Source organism: Podarcis vaucheri, assembly GCF_965113315.1.
Source record: "Podarcis vaucheri genome assembly, chromosome: 9".
Classification (NCBI taxonomy): domain Eukaryota; kingdom Metazoa; phylum Chordata; class Lepidosauria; order Squamata; family Lacertidae; genus Podarcis; species Podarcis vaucheri.
Genome location: NC_138767.1, coordinates 6,726,797 through 6,747,331, shown reverse-complemented (window position 1 = coordinate 6,747,331; position 20,535 = coordinate 6,726,797). Strand labels below are relative to the sequence as shown.

The window sequence follows — 20,535 nt, the reverse complement described above, 5'->3', positions numbered from 1 at the left end:
CTGGATACAGAATTGACCTGCGCCTCCATGGACAGCTGTGAGTCCAAAATGACTCCCAGGCTACGCACCTGGTCCTTCAGGGGCACAGTTACCCTATTCAGGACCAGGGAGTCCTCCACACCAGCCCGCCTCCTGTCCCCCAAAAACAGTACTTCTGTCTTGTCAGGATTCAACTTCAATCCATTAGCCGCCATCCATCCTCCAACCGCCTCCAGGCACTCACACAGGACCTTCACCGCCTTCACTGGTTCTGATTTGAAAGAAAGGTAGAGCTGGGTATCATCTGCATATTGATGGACACCCAGTCCAAACCCCCTGATGATCTCTCCCAGCGGCTTCATATAGATGTTAAAAAGCATGGGGGAAAGGACGGAACCCTGAGGCACCCCACAAGTGAGGGCCCAAGGGTCTGAACACTCATCCCCCACCACCACTTTCTGAACACGGCCCAGGAGGAAGGAGCGAAACCACTGTATAACAGTGCCCCCAGCTCCCAACCCCTCTAGACAGTCCAGAAGGATGTTATGGTCGATTGTATCAAAGGCCGCTGAGAGATCCAGCAGAACTAGGAAACAACTCTCACCTTTGTCCCTAGCTCGCCGGAGATCATCAACCAGTGCGACCAAGGCAGTTTCAGTCCCATGATGAGGCCTGAACCCTGATTGGAAGGGATCCAAATGGTCCGCATCCTCCAGGCGTGCCTGGAGTTGTTCAGCAACCACACGCTCAATCACCTTGCCCAAGAATGGCAGATTTGAGACTGGGTGATAGTTGGCCATACTGGCCGGGTCTAAAGATGGTTTTTTAAGAAGCGGTTTAATGACCGCCTCTTTCAGCGGATCTGGGAATGTTCCCTCACAGAGGGAAGCATTCACCACCCCGCAGAGCCCATCGCCCAGCCCTTCCCGGCTTGCTTTTATTAGCCAGGATGGGCAAGGATCAAGGAGACAGGTGGTTGGTTTCACGCGTCCAAGCAGCCTGTCCACATCCTCGGGGGTAACGGGTTGAAATTGATTCCATGCAACTTGACCAGACCAGTTACATTGTACTGGAGCTCTATATAAGCAGGCTGACTGAACCCTTCAGTTCAGTTCTGTTCTGGCCTGTGAATAAACAAGAGCTGTTTGAAGAATCGCTGTGTCGTCTGATATGATCACCCACAACTTAACAGTCCTGCCTCTCCGGCTTGCAGGAGGGACAGGGCAGAGTTCCTGCACCTTTTTTCTAGAAAAAAAAGCACTGGGCCTGACACTCCAGCAAGTCTGTGCAGATCACATTTTTGCTCACAAAGCGTTAACGCCAACTTGCACAAGGTGATTTACTGCCAGCTCTCTCCTGACAGCAGAGAGGGGTGTGTGATTAAATTAAAATTTCTTGCTCTGCCCACTTTTGCTCCTGATTCTGCCCACTACCTGGGACGTGGCCCCTGGAAGTTGGCCTAGGAGAGAATGTGGCCCCTAGGCTAAAAAAAGAGGTTCCTACCTCCCCACTCTAAACCAGCCACGTTGGGAAGCATCCAGAGTCGAGCTACTGCTGGAATTGACCACAGACGACTGTTCATGAAAATAGCCTTTGGGAAAACCCCTCTCCTTTCTGGGCAGGGGATTCCCACAGGACTAATAAGGTTCTCATTAGGACCAGGCTGCCTGGCTGTTTGGCCCTGTCTCATATCGCTCACACGTCCCTCTGGCCAGAAAAGCCCTGTTTCCAAAATACAGCAATAAGAGGGAAAGCTGCTTGCGTCGTTCACAGAGACCAGTTAAGCTGAACCCTTAAGAACGGCGCTCTCCGAAATCCTGCTGATTCCCTGGGCTTAGGCCAAGTGCCGTCAGCTTACCTGTGTCAAAATCTCAGGGAGAATTTGCGAGCTCTCCCAGTCGCTTATTACACAACAATGCACGGGGTTTTATTTTCCTGGCACGGAGGGCTTTCCCGTCATCCCAGATTAAAATGATGGTGGCTGAAAGGCTGAGAATTACACAGCAAGCCCAGGTGCTGATTTTGCACACCTCTAAGAAGGGCTTGCAAAACTTTTGGCAGCAGAATGCTACCCTGGATCTGTGACAGCGGTGGGAACTGCTGCTCGTATCCCTGTCAAATGATATCTGAGAACAGGGACGGGCCATATTTTTTCTGCGTTCCTTGCAGTGGCAGCTAGGGCCGTAACTCAGAGGTACAGCAATTGCTTTGCGTGAAGAAAGTCCCAGGCTAGAGCTGGGGATGTGTTTGTTTATAAACTCACTTGCTGGTGCCCCTCGTAGAATCATAGAATTGCAGAGTTGGAAGGGACCACCAAAGGTCATCTATTCCAGCCCCCTGCAATGCAGGAATCTCAACTGAAGCATCCTTGACAGTTGGTCCTCCGACCTCTGCTTAAAAACCTCCAAAGAAGGAGAACCTACTGCTTCCTAAGGGAATCTGTTCCACTGCCAAACAGCTCTCAATATTCCTAACAGGAATACTATACAGTGGTACCTCTGGTTAAGTACTTAATTCGTTCCGGAGGTCTGTTCTTAACCTGAAACTGTTCTTAACCTGAAGCACCACTTTAGCTAATGGGGCCTCCCGCTGCCACCGCGCAATTTCTGTTCTCATCCTGAAGCAAAGTTCTTAACCCGAGGTACTATTTCTGGGTTAGCGGGGTCTGTAACCTGAAGTGAATGTAACCTGAAGCGTATGTAACCCGAGGTACCATTGTAGTACAGTCGTACCTTGGTTTTCAAACAGCCTAGTTCTTGAACGTTTTGGCTCCCGAACGATTGAAACCAGAAAGTGACTGTTCCGGTTTTCGAACGTCCTTTTGGAAGCCGAACGTCCAGCAGGGTTTTTACGGTTTCCGATCAGAAGCCGCACTTTGGTTTTTGAACGCTTTGGAAGTCGAACGGACTTCTGGAACGGATTCCGTTCGACTTCCAAGGTATGGCTGTAGTGGGTTTCCTGGATTGGCAGAGGGCCAATATCCACTCAGTTATATAAATCCAGCTTTGCACATGTATTTTATGTATTTGTGTATTGTACATAGCTTGTCTCACTCCTTATTCCACCAAGAGCCACCTGCTCACATGTCCTAAAGCAGATGTGGTCTCCCTGTGGCCCTAGAATGAGTTTCATGCAGAACTGGGAGCAAACAAGAGAGAAGGAAGGGGGAGTGTAAAGAATGCTGGAAAATATAGAGCAATGGAAGATGAGGGGAAGCCCTCTGCAATCACTTCCTCATCCAGCAGCTTGCCCCGCCCATTCTTGGCTCTTGCCCCACCCACTGCTGGCTGTGGCCCCACCCACTGCAGGTCATCCCTTAAGACATGTAACCCTCAACAAAAAATAAGCTTCCCCACCTCTTCACTAAAGGGAGATTGGAATTATAGGGGCAGAACTACCTAAATTGTATAGAAATTTATTTATGTACGCTGCTAGAGCAGCAAGAATGCTACTTGCCCCAAAGTGGAAAGAAGCAGAAGTCCCAGTAAAGGAAGAATGGATACAAAAACTTATGGAATCTGCAGAAATGGCAAAACTTACTGGAAGAATAAGAAATCAAAATACTGTAACAAACTTTTTATAGAATAATGGAAATGGTTTATTGAATATTTACAGATGAATTATAAACAGATAGAAACATCGGCAGGATTATTGTAATAATCTGCAGTTCTATAAGAGTATATATTTAAAGAAGATGAATAAATGAGCAAATTAGGTCAATTTGGATATGCAGAAGATATTAAAAAACAAATTTAAGGAACCGCAGAAAGAGGGGGATGCAAGTCAAATTTTGAAATGTTAAATTGATTGTAAAACTAATGAAATGTATAAACTTGAAAAGTATAAATAAAAACTTTTTTTTTTTTAAAGGAAACATTTCCACCAATTGTGGAACTGGGCTTACCTTTTGCGTGTTTCCAGAGATGTTCTTCATTTAGTTCTTCATTCCCCAAAGCTCTACCCAATGAATCACTGCCATTGACCTCCAGAACCCTGGATCCAGCCCCCGGGTGTTGCAGAAAATGACTAGAAAGGTTTGTTTTGAAGAGCAGACATGGGCTTCCGCCATTATGCAATGGTTTGCATAAATCACGGGAGTTGGCAGGCATGGAGTTCAAGCCTGTGATGCAACGCTATTCGCTCACACAAGCCAGGCTACCTTGAACTACCTCTGGAAGCCAACGCACGTCATGATGCGTAAAGCCAGGAGTCCAGAGAGCAAATATCTTGAAGTGACATTTGCTGCAGAACTTTCGGCTTGGATCTGCGAGCATGAAAGCAGCAGCAAAATTCCTCACCAAGTTTTTTGGGGGGAAATTCAGAGGAAGTCCCCTCCACAGGAGGCCATCTCCTGGCAGACCACAACCCCCCTTGCCTTCCAAAACATCACTCTGTGCCATGGTCTGGCTGGACACAAAGGAATGGTGGGAGGCAGCAGCTGGGGAACCCCCAAGGGAACCCCCAGGGGAAGAAGGCTCAGAGCCCAGAGATTGGTGGTGGGACAACAATGTGTGGTCAGAGGGAGAAGAGGGAGAAGAATTGGAGGAGGAGGGGGCATCAGAAGCTGAGGAGGGAACAGGGTTTGGTGAGCAGGAAGAGGCTGTGGCAGAGAGCAGTTCAGAATTAGAGGCTGGAGAGGCAGTTGGTCAAGAGGCAGAGATGAGTCAGGCTTCTGAAGAAGCCAGGGAGTCTCCCCCTCCTGCTGCAATCCGCTCCCCTCCCCACTGGTCTCCCAGGACCAAAAGAGGCATGAACAGGGCAGAGCAAAGGCAAGGCACATTGGCAAAGTCTCAGGTTGCTTGGGAATAGGGTTGCCACCTGTATAATACAGGATTGTCCCGTATTTCGATTTAAAATGCTTCGTCATATAGAGTTTTGTCCTGTATTTCAGGTCTTCTCTCTCTCTCTCTGCCAAGTTAGGGATTCCCTATGCATGTGTTTGAAAGGGCACATGAAAAGCCATGTATTTTAGCTCTGAGTAGCCAAGCACAGACAGATTTACAAATTGGTGTGTGTGACAAATTCCAGAGGGGCCATTCTGTTAGGCTGCAATAGATTGCAATGCATTGCTTTGAATGCCCCCCCCCCAACCACCCCGCCCCACATTTTGCCAGAACAAAGGTGGCAACCCTCCTTGGGAAGGACCCTGGGGATGAGGAGACTTATGTAGCCAACCGTAGAAAGCTGGGGACCTTCAGTCCCCACCAATGCAAGATCTACCAGGACAAGTTCCTGCACCTCCTGGGTCGATCGTGTTTCATAGAGTCATAGAATCATAGAGTTGGAAGAGACCACAAGGGCCATCGAGTCCAACCCCCTGCCAAGCAGGAAACACCATCAGAGCACTCCTGACATATGGTTGTCAAGCCTCTGCTTAAAGACCTCCAAAAAAGGAGACTCCACCACACTCCTTGGCAGCAAATTCCACTGTCAAACAGCTCTTACTGTCAGGAAGTTCTTCCTAATGTTTAGGTGGAATCTTCTTTCTTGTAGTTTGGATCCATTGCTCCGTGTCCGCTTCTCTGGAGCAGCAGAAAACAACCTTTCTCCCTCCTCTATGTGACATCCTTTTATATATTTGAACATGGCTATCATATCACCCCTTCACCTCCTCTTCTCCAGGCTAAACATGCCCAGCTCCCTTAGCCGTTCCTCATAAGGCATCGTTTCCAGGCCTTTGACCATTTTGGTTGCCCTCCTCTGGACACGTTCCAGTTTGTCAGTGTCCTTCTTGTACTGTGGTGCCCAGAACTGGACACAGTACTCCAGGTGAGGTCTGACCAGAGCAGAATACAGTGGCACTATTACTTCCCTTGATCTAGATGCTATACTCCTAGTCTCATCGCAAAGTTTTGGAAGACACAAGATCTACCCACTCTGGAAGAATGGCAGATGAAAGTGATGGACCATATGACATTGGCTGAGAAGACCGGCAGAATCCGCAACCAGGGGAAGGAGACGGCAGAAGAAGAATGGAAGAAATTTAAAATCTATCTTAAGGACTATTATAGACTTGATGAATGTTAGAATGTCAAGGTTTTGAGAAAGAAAGGGTTACAGCGATATAAGATTAGACTGAAGGAAAGATTAAGAAGACATATGTTTGACAGATTTAATTGGAAGTTGCTGGAAAACTTTGGACATTGGGATGCAGAAAAGGGAGGTATGGGGGAGTCCGAGAAACGAGGTTTATGAAAAAAAAGTTATGAAATTATACGTGTTTGTATGTCTTTTTCATAGAATCATAGAATCATAGAATCATAGAGTTGGAAGAGACCACAAGGGCCATCGAGTCCAACCCCCTGCCAAGCAGGAAACACCATCAGAGCACTCCTGACATATGGTTGTCAAGCCTCTGCTTAAAGACCTCCAAAAAAGGAGACTCCACCACACTCCTTGGCAGCAAATTCCACTGTCAAACAGCTCTTACTGTCAGGAAGTTCTTCCTAATGTTTAGGTGGAATCTTCTTTCTTGTAGTTTGGATCCATTGCTCCGTGTCCGCTTCTCTGGAGCAGCAGAAAACAACCTTTCTCCCTCCTCTATGTGACATCCTTTTATATATTTGAACATGGCTATCATATCACCCCTTCACCTCCTCTTCTCCAGGCTAAACATGCCCAGCTCCCTTAGCCGTTCCTCATAAGGCATCGTTTCCAGGCCTTTGACCATTTTGGTTGCCCTCCTCTGGACACGTTCCAGTTTGTCAGTGTCCTTCTTGAATTGTGGTGCCCAGAACTGGACACAGTACTCCAGGTGTGGTCTGACCAGAGCAGAATACAGTGGCACTATTACTTCCCTTGATCTAGATGCTATACTCCTATTGATGCAGCCCAGAATTGCATTGGCTTTTTTAGCTGCCGCGTCACACTGTTGGCTCATGTCAAGTTTGTGGTCAACCAAGACTCCTAGATCCTTTTCACATGTACTGCTCTCAAGCCAGGTGTCACCCATCTTGTATTTGTGCCTCTCATTTTTTTTGCCCAAGTGCAATACTTTACATTTCTCCCTGTTAAAATTCATCTTGTTTATTTTTGCCCAGTTCTCTAATCTGTCAAGGTCGTTTTGAAGTGTGATCCTGTCCTCTGGGGTGTTAGCCACCCCTCCCAGTTTGGTGTCATCTGCAAATTTGATCAGGATGCCCTTGAGTCCATCATCCAAGTCGTTGATAAAGATGTTGAATAAGACCGGGCCCAAGACAGAACCCTGTGGCACCCCACTAGTCACTCTTCTCCAGGATGAAGAGGAACCATTGATGAGCACCCTTTGGGTTCGGTCAGTCAGCCAGTTACAAATCCACTGAGTGGTAGCATAGTCAAGACCGCATTTTACCAGCTTCTTTACAAGAATATCATGGGGCACCTTGTCAAATGCCTTGCTGAAATCAAGGTAGGCTACATCCACTGCGTTCCCTTCATCTACCAGGCTTGTAATTCTGTCAAAAAACGAGATCAGGTTAGTCTGACATGACTTATTTTTCAGAAATCCATGCTGACTATTGGTGATCACAGCATTCCTTTCTAGGTGCTCACAGACTGTTTGCTTAATGATCTGCTCCAGAATCTTCCCTGCTATTGATGTCAGACTGACTGGGCGGTAATTATTTGGGTCCTCTCTTTTCCCCTTTTTGAAAATAGGGACAACATTTGCCCTCCTCCAGTCTGCCGGGACTTCGCCTGTTCTCCAGGAATTCTCAAAGATGACTGCCAGTGGTTCTGAGATCACATCTGCCAGTTCTTTCAATACTCTTGGATGCAGTTCATCTGGCCCTGGAGACTTGAATACATCTAAACTAGCCAAATATTCTTGTACTATCTCCTTAGTTATTCTGGGCTGTGTTTCCTTTGCTGAATCATTTGCTCCAAATTCTTCAGGTCGGGCATTGTTTTCTTTATCGGAGAAGACTGAGGCAAAGAAGGCATTGAGTAGTTCAGCCCTTTCTGTGTCCCCTGTTTGCATTTCACCATCTTCTCCTCTGAGTGACCCCACAGTTTCTTTGTTCTTCCTTTTGCTACGAACATACCCATAAAAGCCTTTTTTGTTGCTTTTAACCTCTCTAGCAAGCCTGAGTTCATTCTGTGCTTTAGCTTTTCTGACTTTGTGTCTACATGTGCTGGCTATTTGTTTGAATTCCTCTTTGGTGGTTTCCCCCCTTTTCCATTTTTTGTACACATCCTTTTTTAATCTTAATTCAGTTAAAAGTTCTTTAGATAGCCACCCTGGCTTCTTTAGGCACCTTCCATGTTTCCGTCTCATTGGTATTGCCTGACGTTGTGCTTTTAGTATCTCCCTCTTAACAAACTCCCAGCCATCATGAACTCCCTTTCCTTTTAGTATTGTTGTCCATGGGATCTCACCCAGCACTTCCCTAAGTTTTATGAAGTCGGCTTTCTTAAAGTCAAGAAATTGAGTCCTAGTATGCTTGGCTGCTCCTTTCCGCTGTATAGTAAACTTCAGAAGAGCATGATCACTCGCGCCTAATGATCCTTCCACTTCTACCCCACTAACCAGGTCATCAACATTGGTTAGGACCAGATCTAAAATGGCTGTTCCTCTTGTTGCTTCTCCCACTTTCTGGACAATGAAGTTGTCTGCAAGGCCAGTGAGGAATCTGTTTGACCTTATGCTCTTGGCTGAGTTTGACGTCCAACAAATATCCGGGTAATTGAAGTCCCCCATTACTACTATCTCCCTTCCTTTTGCATGCTTGGCCATCTGTTCCAGGAAGGCATCATCTATGTCCTCCGTTTGGCTTGGGGATCTATAGTAAACTCCCACAATGAGGTCTCTGTTATTCTTCTCTCCCTTAATTTTGACCCAAATGCTCTCACTTTGGCTTTGAGGATCTAAATCTTGGATCTCTTCACAGGTATACACATCCCTGACATATAACGCCACTCCTCCTCCTTTCTTGTCTGGTCTGTTTCTCTGAAATAGATTGTATCCCCCCATTATTACATTCCAATCGTGGGACTTATCCCACCAGGTTTCAGTGATGCCTATTATGTCATATTTAGTTTGCTGTACCAAGAGCTCAAGCTCATCTTGTTTATTTCCCATGCTTTGCGCATTAGTGTACAGACATTGAAGTCCATTAATCATTCCCCCGTGTCTCTTATTTAAGGATTTTTTCCTCCCACCACTAGGTCCGTGTGCTGTTTTCTCCATTTGGTCTATGACATTTGGATGATCATCTTCATTAATTGATAGGCTCCTACCTTCAGGAGCACTGTCTCCCTCCCCCACATTAGTCAGTTTAAAGCCCTCCTGATGAGGTTTCTGAGATTTTTGGCAAAAACATTTCTCCCAACCGTTGTGAGGTGCAGCCCATCACTTGCCAGAAGTCCATCTTCAAGAAACTGCAGTCCGTGATCTAAGAATCCAAACCGTTCCTGTTTACACCATTTGCGAAGCCAGCTGTTCACTTCCACTATTTTCCCCTCTCTCCCTGGGCCACGTCGTTCAACTGGGAGGACAGATGAGATGACAATTTGTGCATTTAGTTGCTTCAATTTCCTGCCGAGAGCCTCGTAGTCTCTTTTGATCTTCTGGAGGCTATTGCTTGCAGTGTCATTGGTTCCCACATGAACCAAGAGGAAGGGGTATTTGTCAGTGGGTTTTATGATTCCTTGCAGTCGTTCAGTTACATCTTGGATCTTAGCCCCGGGGAGACAGCACACTTCCCGAGACATCTTGTCAGGCCCACAGATCACTGCTTCTGTTCCCCTCAGTAGGGAATCCCCTATCACCACTACACGCCTCCTCTTGGGTTTGGTCGGGGTTCTTCCGTGAGCTGTCCGTTCCAAGGTCGCCTGCACATTCCCTGAGGACTGACTTTGCTGCTCGTCTTCATATACCTGATCGACTGTAATGAGGGAGAGATCCTCAAATGGAGTCTGCTCTTCGTCTTCCATGCTAGGGGAGAGGACCTCAAAGCGATTGTGTATTTCTAAGCAATCAGAGTGAACCCTGGGCCTCCTACTTCTTTGAGTCACGTTTCTGCATATATCTGGCTCCTGTGATGGTGAACTAGACTCCTTCTCAGGGGAGTCCCCTGTCTCCTCCTTGGTGGAGACGGTGTGCTCTGTTGCTTCCAAGAAGAGCTCCAGCTCTCTAATTCTTTGGAGCGTAGCTACACGTTCCTCCAGTTGCTGGACTTTGTCTTTTAAGAGAGCAATCAACATGCAATTGCTGCAGGTAAAGCTGCCTGCAACCTTTGGCAAGATGGCAAACATTGCGCAGGAATCGCAGGCGACTGCAGCTGTTCCCTCCCCTTCCATCTTGAGATCGTGTCGTTGGGGTTGGCTACAGAGGTCCTCCATCATAAAAAGCTTGAAGACAGGACAAATAACTTCCCCCACACAAAAAAACACCTAGATCTCCCCCCACAAACGTTTGAGACTAGCTCCCCTAAATCTAAAAGATGGATCTAACTGCACGCGCCGCTAGGCGCGCGCCGCTGCCCTGCAAACTCTGATAAGCTCCTCCCACAGCTAATCCCCTGCCTCAACAGAAACCCTGCCCCCTCTGACCTTTACACAGGGAAAACAGCTAATGAGCCACAAAGAAACACACACACACAAGAAAACCCTTTTTGCTCCTTCTTCAACTGATGCCCTGCAAACTCTGATAAGCTCCTCCCACAGCTAATCCCCTGCCTCAACAGAAACCCTGCCCCCTCTGACCTTTACACAGGGAAAACAGCTAATGAGCCACAAAGAAACACACACACACAAGAAAACCCTTTTTGCTCCTTCTTCAACTGATGCCCTGCAAACTCTGATAAGCTCCTCCCACAGCTAATCCCCTGCCTCAACAGAAACCCTGCCCCCTCTGACCTTTACACAGGGAAAACAGCTAATGAGCCACAAAGAAACACACACACACACACAAGAAAACCCTTTTTGCTCCTTCTTCAACTGATGCCCTGCAAACTTTTTATATGTTCGTATTGTTTAAAAAACTTTTGTAAAACCAATATATATATATATATATTTTCGTAGATTTTCACGGGTACAGGAATGCAGGTTTTGGTGTCTTCGGGTGTCTTCCCGTGTAAGAGTCGGGGTGTCTGGGCGACGTTTCGACGAGGTCTCACTCGTCATCTTCAGGCTGGTGCTTTCGGCTTCTTGTTACTGGAACCAGTAACAAGTTCCAGTAACAAGAAGCCGAAAGCACCAGCCTGAAGATGACGAGTGAGACCTCGTCGAAACGTCGCCCAGACACCCCGACTCTTACACGGGAAGACACCCGAAGACACCAAAACCTGCATATATATATATATATATATATATATATATATATACACTCCTATTGATGCAGCCCAGAAGTTTCCTTGAAGAAAGAGTTAGTTTCACTGATACCGGTTGATTTATTGCTGACCTGTTTCTGACTCCCGCTCCTGACGCTCTGCTGCGTCATCATCCTGAGGAGGAGCGAAATGCAGTCCATACCCTCCAACATTTCTCCAATGAAAATAGGGACGTTCCATTCCACAATTTACTATTTATACCCCATGCATCTTATTGGGTTGTCCCAGCAGTCTGGGCAGCTTCCAACATATATAAAAATATAATAAAACATTAAACATTTTTTAAAAACACCTCTTCCCCAGACAGGATTGCCTTCAGACGGCTCGGGGGTTGGATAACTCCATACCCTCCGACATTTCTCTGATGAAAATAGGGACATCCTTAGGAAACACAGGACATTCTGGGATCAAATCAGAAACTGGGATGGCTTCTCTAAATCAGGGACTGTCCCTGGAAATTAGGGACACTTGGAGGGTCTGGCTCACCCCAATAAAACTGAGCCCAGGGCAACTGCCCCACTGCCACATGCAACACCACTGTGTGGCACCAGGAAAAGATGGTGAATCGGACTTTGATTTATTTCATTTTCACTTTCTTGCTGAGGACATTTAAACTGCATGAAGCAATTCCATAGACCTCGCTGCCTCTAGCTGTTTCCACCATTTCTGTCTTGTAAAGGATGCTCTTCCCACCATGATGGGTGCCCCCTGGCACCCTCACCCCCCTAGACATGCAATAGAAGTAAAGTATTCTGTTCCAAAGGGACGCGGGTGGTGCTGTGGGTTAAACCACTGAGCCTAGGGCTTACCGATCAGAAGGTCGGCGGTTTGAATCCCTGTGATGGGGTGAGTTCCCGTTGCTCGGTCCTTGCTCCTGCCCACCTAACAGTTCAAAAGCATGTCAAAGTGCAAGTAGATAAATAGGTACCACTCCAGTGGGAAGGTAAACTGTGTTTCCGTGCGCTGCTCTGGTTCGCCAGAAGCGGCTTAGTCATGCTGGCCACATAACCTGGAAGCTGTACGCCGGCTCCCTCGGCCAATAAAGTGGGATGAGCCCCGCAACCCCAGAGTCGTCCGCGACTGGACCAAATGGTCAGGGGTCCCTTTACCTTTTTATGCTGTTCTAAGCTTGGAGACCAACTGGATTTTAAAATGCTTTTTTTCCTATTCCAGCTCTTTGACAAAGTCCATTCTGGGCCATCTGGCCAGTGTTAGGAAGACACGCCAGTTTCAGAGGCCCACTGTTCACCATGCCCCCCAAAAGAGAGGAAGACACTGGACTTAGCAGCCCAGTTTTGCTCTCGCTGATCTCCTCGCTGAAAGTGCTCAAAAGCAGATCCCGTATTTTGCATGTGGAAAGACCCTGGATTCAAACCAGTTTAAAAGGGAAGGATCTCAGATAACAGGGTTTGGATGGAAAGATGCTTGCCCAAAGCTGCAGAAATTATTATTATTATTATTATTATTAACCTCAACATGTGGGTGCTAGACCCTCCAAGTATCCCTATTTTACAAGGACAGTCCCAGATTTACAGAAGCCGTTCTGGTTTCTGATTTGATCCCAGAAGGTCCCCTTTTCCTTAGGACGTCCCTATTTTCATCGGAGGAATGTTGGAGGGTATGGAGTTATGCCACCTCAGAGCCAAGGAGATAAATAACTCTACAACCGTTAGAAGACATCTGAAGGCAGCCCTGTAGAGGGAAGTTTTTTTTAGAATATTTAATGTTTTATGATGTTTTTATATATGTTGGAATCTGCCTAGAGTGGCTGCAGCAACCCAGTCAGGTGGGCTGGGTATGAATAATAAGATTATTATTAAGGAGTAGAGAGTCCCTAGTTTCATCAGAGAAACGTTGGAGGGTGCGGGGGTCCCCCACCCAATTTGAAACTCTTCCTGACTTATATTTGCAAATGTGCTAGTAGTTTTATTGATGACACTGTGAGACTAATAATTTGCTGTTTGCATTGTTTTATGCTATTCTTAATCACTGCATTTATTATGTTCTTGATGATCATTTATTACAATTATATTATATTGGCTGTGATTAAGAATAGCACAACATAAAAAAAGAATTTGTTTCTAAATGGGAGGTTTTCAAAGAATATCTGAAAAATAAATATAGTAGTTTAAATTCTGTTGCAGCATTCGAGGAACTTCAGTGATAGTTGCTAGGTAGATAGAAGAAATTAGATTTATTGAGAATAAGTTTAATTATGAAAAAAATGTGTATTGGCAATACGTAATATGAATTTGAAATATGGAATAGACGGGAAGTTGGGTCTTTAGTGTTAAGACCAATAGATGTTTTATTGTTTGCCAAGAAAATTATGTGTCTATGGTTATTTTTGTAATTTGTGTGTAATTTGGTATTTGTGTTTTTCTGTGTGTGTTTTTTTCTTGTTGTATGTATAAATAAATAAAATTATCTAAAAAAAACAAAACACAAAAAAGAGACTAATAATTTGCTGTTTGCATTGTTTTATGCTATTCTTATTTATTTATATTTATTATATTTATATTTATTATGTTCTTGATGATCATTTATTACAATTATATTATATTGGCTGTGATTAAGAATAGCACAACATAAAAAAAGAATAGCACAACATTATCATATCATATCATATCATATCATATCATATCATATCATATCATATCATATCATATCATATCATATCATATCATATCATCAGTTCCCACTGTCTCCCTGTGCGAAGCCAGCTAAAAAAAAAAGGCAGCAGAATCGCGCCTGCGCACTACGGAGCGGGAAGCCACGCCACGGGGCGCTTTTTCCTTGCCCTTCGACGGGCAAAGCCTGTGGGCGGGGCCTGAGAAACGGGGCGGGGCGGGGGGTGAAGGGAGACGCTCGCGGGGCGGAGTGTTCCAGCATCCGGGTCCCTTTCCCGCTGTTGTGTGCCTGCGTTCCATCCCGCTTGGCATTGAGCGGCGCCTGTCCCTGTGAAGCGGCTGCCAACGTTCGGAGCAGAGCAGACTCTTCCGCCGGCGCGCAGGCAGCAGCATCTCCTCTGGGTGAGTAGCTAGTCCTGCGTGTGCATCGACCAAAAAAAAAATCTCACCCCTCTTCTCCGTTCAGGCTGGGGTGGGGTGTGTGGGTCGGGGTCGTTTCCAGCCTGCCATGCAAAAATGAGGTGTCTGGGTATTTTCCCTTAAGGTCTCCAGCCTTCCGTGCAAAAAAATGGGGTTTTGCAGCTTTCAGTATCTCGTGCAATAAAAAAATAAAATTTTGGGGGGTGCTCTGAGGTGTTTCTCTTTGCCCCTGCCTGCCTGCCTGGCTGCGCAGAGGAAGGGCAGTCCTGTCTGTGACTTACAACAAAGAGAGGAGAGATGCGCGTTGGGAGAGGGGTTGCTGTCTGCGCTGTCTTTCCCCTTCCCAGTGGCAGCATCTAGGGGGGATTTGGGGTGTGGGGAGAGACTGGGAAGGGAGGAGGTGGGGGCCACCCGCCTGTCCTTTCTGTCTTCCCTCTTTGCCCACAGTTCCCCAAGGAAAAGAGCGTCCCCCTGGGATGCCTTTGGCTCCAGCTACTGGTTGGGAGAGAGGCGGGTGGTCTGTCCTTGTGGGTCTCTGTGGGGCGTCCGAGTGGGGCGGCCTTTCTCCAGAGATGCTAGGTGGTCCTCTCTGCGCGCTCCCTGCTCTCTGTCTTCTTATGGGGCTGAGATGGGCCGGAGGGCGCTCTGAAGACGGCCTTCCCTGGGGGCAATGAGGAGGGGGTAGCTGGGTCTTGGGCTACGGTTGGGGGTCCCGTCTATAGGGCTGTGAGAAGATGCGACGGGGCAGTCTGTAGGGTAGTGCATATGTCTCTTGCCAGGGGGCGCTGTAGAGCCGTGGGGAAGGAATCTTGTCTCATCTGTGGGGCTGTGAGATGTAGGGAAGACATTGGGGGGGTACCTGGAACTTGGGGGGTGGGATAGGGGGCCCTGACCTCATATGCTCCCTGAAACTGTGCCTTTTTCATTCTCTGTATGGGGCTAAGCTAGACTTGGAGTCTGTATGGGGCTTCTGTGGGGCTGAGGAGGCATGTCTCCCCCCAGAGCAGCTGTGGGGCTTGCCATCCCCTTGGAGCCAAGAAGGTGTTTTCTATGGGGCCGTCCAGAAACGGGACAGCTGTTCTGCACAGCACACCTGTATTGCCATCCCTTCTGCGGAAGCATGTGATGCTGGCGTTCTCCGGATGATGTCTGGGTTGTTCCTGGGAACTGGGAGGTGGCCGTGTCGTGGGTTCCTTTCCTGTCAGGTTGTGGGGTGTGTCGTTCCCTAAGGGGTTATTTGACACGTGCACCGCAGTTTGAGGCTGCTGTGGGGTGTTGTTCTGTGGAGCCGAGAAAGCGTGGGCAGGTGTGTTTGGAAATAATGTGGTATCCCTTAGGGGAGATGCCAACACGTCTTGGCAGCGTCGCCGCGGTGGATATATATATGTGTGTGTGTGTGTGTGTGTGTCCCGAAAGGGTTGGATCCGTTCTACCCACCTTGGCTTTGGGGGAAAGGCCAGGTCCCCAAGGCACTGCCCCAGTTTCTAATTCCGTTGTTGCTGTTTTGTTTTGGCTGGCCTCGCCAGGTTGCAATGCCCAGTCTCTCTGCTAGTCTGTATTGAACTGGGTTATGCCAAACAGCATGGGCACCACTGAGTGGCTGCATGGATTTTCCCCTCTGGGTCCTGGATGACTCTTCCTCTGTGCTGAGCGCAGGCCCAGATATCTGTGGATGTGCGTGCCACTTTAAGCCGGTCCAGCTCCTCTTTTAAATGCGAACCATCCAGCCTCCTGTCTTTCAAAAGTTGACAGGAGGGCAAGTTCCCTGGCTTGTTTAAAGGCAGATCAGACAAGATTATAAGAGTGTCTTTTATATGTCTGGATAGGAAGTTGCAGCAGTTCTCAGCGACTCCCCCTCCTTTGCAAAATAGCCTTTGATTATAGAGTGAGCCAGCAGAGCACAGGAAATTCCTAACGCTGAGTAAAAGAGAGTCTGAAAGCACAGAGCTTAGGTTGTGGGGAGTAGCGGGGGGGGGGGGGGGACGAACACCAGAACGCAGAGATTGCCAAAGTGGTGCTCTCCGGATGTTTGCATGGTTAAAGGGGAATCGGAGCCCGCCCGCCCCATCAACATCTGCAGGGCTCAGCCAAGGTTAGAGACCAACCGCTGCCATAGGCAAAGCGTAAGAGTGTGGAAATTTACCCCGGGGTGTTTGCAGAGCAGCTGGTTTTGATAGCTTGAGGAGCCAATGTAGTCCTCTGGCCCCCTGATGCTGGCCTCTGCCACTCCCTTTTGCAAATATCACAGGAGATGCCAAAGATTTCCTGCGTGTGTGTGTGTGTGTGTATTTCTAAAGAAACTTTGGCAATGCAATTCGATTGCATATTGCTTCTCTCCGGCCTTCCCTTTTTCATCTGTAGTTCCTGATCGCGCCTGCAACGTGCTTAGCAACACGGAAAGCTGGCTCAGTGGCTCTGCTTGCTTGCAGGACTCCTTCGAAATGCAGAGTGCGCTTCCTACTGTCTTACGATCCTTGTTTTGGGGTGTCTGCGATTCCCACAGATTCTTCCTTTTTGCTAAGTTGCCTGTGTACCTCTGCACTTCTTCTGCAAGTTCTGTTCCGCTCTCTCGAAGTCCAGTAGGTGTACATTGCTGGAAATTTCCAGCTTTTTAAGAAATAACGTCATTCTAACAACAACAAAACAGGCTTGTGGTTTTCTCTGGGGGAGTTGTGCAAAAACGCTCAGTGTTGCCGTCTGAGACCTCTCTTCCTTTCCTCTTTGATGATAGCTGTCTTCTCTGCATGTAGCCTCATGGTGTTAATTTGAGACTAGATGTTTTGGTGAAATTAAACATTAATACATAGTACGTGGAGTAGATGTGTAGCTGTTTTAACAGAGCGGCGAGTTAATTTTCAAACACCAGCCACACTCTGTGGTGGTTTTTTGTTTTTATAAGGGTCGGAGTGAATCGTTGGATGTTTTTATGGTAGACTTCTGTGGAACTGAGGGGTTTTGGAGAGCTGGTGTGGAATAGAGGTTAAGAGGCTGAACTGATACTTCTCTCTTCTCTGCCATGAACTCACTTGGTGGTCTTAAGAGAACCGTGCTCTCTCTGCCTCAGTCCCCCCATCTGGAAAATGGGAGACAATATTTTTGTACACTGCTCTGTGACTCAGAGGTGGAAGGTGGCTTACAAATAGTCATATAAATAAATAATGCTAGCTTACCTGACAGGGATGATGTAGCATCACAACTAGATGATGTATGTGAAATCCATTGAACACCTTGAAAACACTCTACAGGTGTTAGACATTATCGCCAACATGGTTGTTCTGATCTAAAGGAAACTTGGATTATTGAAAAAGGTAGAGAAGCAAACAGTTCTGTGTGCTTGGATCTACAAATGGGTTTAAACCAATATGGGTGGCGCTGTGGTCTAAACTACTGAGCCTCTTGGGCTTGCTGATCAGAAGGTCGGCGGTTTGAATCCCCGCAATGGGGTGAGCTCCCGTTGCTCGGTCCCCACTCCTGCCAACCTAGCAGTTCGAAAGCACACCCCCAAAAGTGCAAGTAGATAAATAGGTACCACTCCAGCAGGAAGGTAAACGGCGTTTCCGTGCACTGCTCTGGTTTCGCCAGAAGTGGCTTAGTCATGCTGGCCACATGACCTGGAAAAACTGTCTGCAGACAAACGCCAGCTCCCTCGGCCTGTAAAGCAAGATGAGCACCGCAACCCCAGAGTCATCTGCGACTGGACTTTACCGTCAGGGGTCCCTTACCTTTACCTTTTTATTTGCTTAATATTTGCATTGGGAACCAGAAGACCACATCAGTGCAGCAAAATACTGGAATGTCTCAAGACAAATGGGAGGAACAGCTTGCATTTTAAGTTCTGCCAGATTAGAGAGCCTGGATAGGTTGGTTAGAGCGTGCTGCTGATAATGCCAAGGTTGCAGGTTCAATCCCCGTATGGGACAGCTGCTTATTCCTGCATCGCAAGCGGGTTGGACTAGATGACCCTCAGGGTCCCTTCCAATTCTACGATTCACTCTGACCCTTAGCATAGAAGAACCGGGGTGGAAGATCTGACAGTTCCAAATGGGGCTCATGCTCCTGCGACACGGCAGAATCAGGAGTGAGACCTTTTCTGTGTAATTGGAACATTAATTGCTCCGTTGGGTCGTCTTTTCCACCTGGGCGCTTTGTAAGAACATCCAAATGACTTTCTTTGTGCCAATGTGCCGTCCACATGGCAGGTGGCAAATGCAGCAGTGATTGTGTACAAAACCCCTGTCTGGAGTTGTGCATGGCTTTTCACTGCAGGTACCACTTTGGTTATTTGCCTAAGATCCGGCAGCCCAGCCACTGCTCAAGCAATGCTTGATATTCATATCTGGCCTTGCAAAGGGATATTCTTCCAGGTCACATTTGTGCAGCTCTGTCCCTACGGCAGTAGTTGCACGTCCAATGTCTCTCCAGCTTGCATTTATTTCCCTGCCAGACAGAACAGCTGACATGCTCTGTCCTGGTCCTCTTCTCTTGGCGCGCTGCAATCTGCATGACGATGGCTAATAAATTAGGAATGTTTGGTTGCAGGGAATCCTCCCTCGGAGTTGAAGGCTAGGAAAGCCGAGCTTGCCTTCCCTTTCAGCCGTCTGATTACTGGACACGAGTTTAATTTCAGCTGCTATATTCTACACAAACAGAAGATCACATGGCAGAAGTGTTCCTGGACTGTACAACTTCAAGCTGCGGGAGTGTGGGAGCATTCTGCTGCATTAAAATACATATATACTCCCTGCACATAGAAAACTAAGTGTCAGGGAGAAGCGTTCTAGCCTAGCCTTCTGCCTGGCATGCTGTGAATGAGAGCAGGGGAGCCATTCAGACATAAATACATCCCCCCCCCGACCTACAGCCTGTAGTGTAAAGATGGGTTAGATTCCAGATCGTTGGAGGTCCAGAGCTGATTAGAAATGGATCTAGCTTGGGTGCTTTTAGAGGGTATATGGAAATGACTCTGTTCTGCTGCATGAATTGGGCCATGAATTGCAAGGAGCTACAACTATTCACCCCCAACCAGCATTCGAAATTCGCCAGGAGTCAGGCGCATTTTGCCTCTGACTATCGCCCATTTGTGACCAAGTGAAGATGCCTGGTCCACCATCTGGAGGCACGCGCCTGGGGATCCTTGAATCTACACACCCAGTAGAATTCTGTCCGTGATACTTTATCTGCACAATCAGAATGAATTTCAGGGACCAAAAAATCATATTGAAAAACACGACTTCTGAGCCGCCTGGCCCAAGAATGGCAAGTGGACATTCCGTTTTGGCGACTGTAACCCAGGTTTAAGGAGCCATTGGGCACCTAGCTTATATATCTGAGTTTCTAACACTATACCCTCAATACACACGCTTTGCATTAGTATATTTTGTACTAGCGTCTAGAAGAAATAGGTAGCCTCCATTCTGTCCCCTAAGGAGTGGTGGGGAGGGGAACCTGTGGTCCTCCAGATGTTGCTGTATTGTAGCTCCCATCAGCGTGGTTGGTGATAAGGGATAATGGGAGCTGTAGTGCAACAACATCTGGAATGCTGCAGGTCCTAAAGGATGCAGCACAGCACCTTGGCCCTTTGGACCTTCAGGGAGCCATGGGAGATTTCAGTTCCCATGCACCCCAGTTTTGCAGAATGCAATGTATATCCTATGAGAGCCAGTGTGGTGTAGTGGTTAAGAGCGGTGGACTCGTAATCTGGTGAACCGGGTTTGCTTCCCTGCTCCTCCACATGCAGCTGCTGGGTGACCTTGGGCCAGTCACGCTTCTGTGAAGTCTCTCAGCCCCACTCACCTCACAGAGTGTTTGTTGTGGGGGAGGAAGGGAAAGGAGAATGTTAGCCGCTTTGAGACTCCTGAAGGGGAGTGAAAGGCGGGATATCAAATCCAAACTCTTCTTCTTCTCTTCTTCTTCTTAATGCTATGCTGCTGAGGCCATACAGGCTGCAAGTAGAGTCTTCCGGAAGTAACGCAAAGAGACGTGGAGCAGGATACAGTGGAACCTGTGTGAGCGTCTGGAGGCGGTTGGAGGATGGATGGCGGCTAATGGATTGAAGTTGAATCCTGACAAGACAGAAGTACTGTTTTGGGGGGACAGGGGGCGGGCTGGTGTGGAGGACTCCCTGGTCCTGAATAGGGTAACTGTGCCCCTGAAGGACCAGGTGCGCAGCCTGGGAGTCATTTTGGACTCACAGCTGT

General features: G+C 47.5%; 1 protein-coding gene across 1 annotated transcript in view; it reads left to right on the top strand.

Moving 5' to 3' along the window:
- Window positions 1-14,170: 14,170 nt before the first annotated feature.
- RNF24 (ring finger protein 24) overlaps window positions 14,171-20,535 on the top strand; it is an 82,483-nt gene continuing 76,118 nt past the window's right edge. The window contains exon 1 of the mRNA XM_082236783.1: window positions 14,171-14,320. The gene's annotated coding sequence lies outside the window, so the exon portion shown is untranslated. The remainder of the gene's footprint in view (window positions 14,321-20,535) is intronic.